The following is a 2,248-nucleotide window of genomic DNA, read 5'->3' on the forward strand; positions in this document are numbered from 1 at the left end:
ATTGTGATGGTTTGATTCTTCTATTTTGTTTTTGAGATACGTTGATATGCGACAAATGAAATCTAACAGTTTGCCTGGTTGGGTATTGAAGGTATAACTTTATTTTTTGATGTTTTTTTTATATGAGAAAATCAGATTGTAATTCATACTTAAATATTATCAATTGTGTCATGTATGTCACTGATGATATTGTATTTCTGGTTTCATGTCACTAAATCCAGATTAAATTACAATTAATTGTAATTACTCTGCCTTTCGGGGCGTCTTCAATTGATAATAGAAATTATTGTATTGTTTCGCAGGCATTTTCTTTATTTAGGCATTTTGTAAAATGCCTGAAAACTTTAGGCATTTTCTAAAATGCCTGTAAGATTTAGGCAATTTATATACATTTTTTTTCAGGCATTTTAAAAAATATTTGAATTATTTTATAAAATGAAATGTTCACAAAAACTGAGCCATTGAAAGTATAGAACAACACAGACGTTTTATCTATGATAACAAGGAATTGTATATATTTAGATAAACAATACCTTGATGATAATAACTGAATTTTGACTCTTGCATTTAAAGAGATTTAATCATCAAAAATAAATTCAACTGAATTAGTAAAAATTTCCACACGTATTGAACTCTACTATCAGTATTTGTTATTTCATAAAATATTTGGATGGCAGGTTATGTTGCACATTTGTCCTGATTTGTTGGCAAATACATAGTTTGGCAATAAATCTGGTCTTAGAACTACAACTTCATTCGGTGAAACCCGGACCATAACACTTACAGCTCTGTCAACGTCAACATAAAATGTAAACGTTTGAAAAACATGGGTTTTCGCAAAAAGCACACGCATGAATATCTTTTTTTCATGTGTTTCCAAAAGATTCACATTTTGAAGTATTATTAGTGTGATTACTGGGTTAACTCACATCTTTTGGGTTATCAGAACATTCATTAGGCTGGATATTCGCATTGTGGGTGATGCATGTATAGCAGGAGACGCTTAACTTTAATAGACGCACTTTGATTTGTCTCTTCTTGGTTCATTGTTTTATTATAGCACCAATACGCTACTATCGCCTTAATTCATCAGATTACAAAGACCTAAGAATGTCCTCGAGGCAGTGACGATGAAGATACTCATATCTTTACTTCATAACCAAACACGATCTTGTATGGTGAAACCAATGCTTTAGAGGAAATTCGTTTTTCTCTGCAGCATGTAAAAATTTGCATTCTTTCTGAATTGGGACATTAAATGTGATGCCTTGTTTATAAAAAGTACCACACTCTCTGAACGTTAAAAACTCTGCCTCAAAGGTGGCCTTGTTGGAAGGTAACATCTGTTCCTATCCAACATACCTTCTTTTCAAGCGATAGTCAAAATTCTTGTCCTTTATCCGATCAATCCATAACAGAACTTACCTATTTGATATATTATCAATTTTTTTCGCCCTGAATAAGAATAAAATAATTGCCACTGAACACAAACAAACAACAATCAGTCAATCAAACAACGGCCTTCTTTTTCTCTGCTTAATATTTCACACTTTGAATCTAGATTTTTTTTTAAAGTTGTTTGTAAATTTTGTATTATTGTAAGAACAATTTGTCCTTCTGTCACCATGACAAGAAAGTCATAAAATTACTATCTGAAATACGAATTAAGTAAGTACAAATGTTAAGTAGTTTCACTTAAAACAAACCTATGTACACACAAACTTTCTCAATTGGAGAACTTGATAAACTTAATTTTTCTGTACCAAGTTAGGTATTTTCTTTGCAAGATATTGTCTGTTTGGTCATATCTCAATGATTTTCGTTTTTACAAATTACCTAAAACTGAGCAGGCAATTTGTTGACTTTTATTTAAAAATTCCAGTCGTTTTAGAAAATGACTAGGTATTTCTGGCAAGGAATTATATATTTAAATATATAATTCCTTGTTTCTGGTCACAAGGTTAGGCTTTTTGTAAATTGCCTGAAAATTCAGTCATTTAACAAAATGCCTAAATTAAGAAAATGCCTGTAACATACAATGATATTTATAATATACAGAGTATGAGTAATACAAACAGTGGAAATACTTAAGTTAATTTAAATTTGCCACATTTAATTAAATGCCCTAAGTCACGCCTACTTGTCATGCATGAATCACCATTATTTTGACTGAGTCACCAAGTCATTCAAACGTTTTAAGATATGGGAAAATGGATACCGAATGAAAACATTGATAGCGGAAATAGTG

The sequence above is a fragment of the Mytilus californianus genome, unplaced genomic scaffold (assembly GCF_021869535.1).
Source record: "Mytilus californianus isolate M0D057914Y unplaced genomic scaffold, xbMytCali1.0.p SCAF_1, whole genome shotgun sequence".
In the NCBI taxonomy this organism is placed as follows: Eukaryota; Metazoa; Mollusca; class Bivalvia; order Mytilida; family Mytilidae; genus Mytilus; species Mytilus californianus.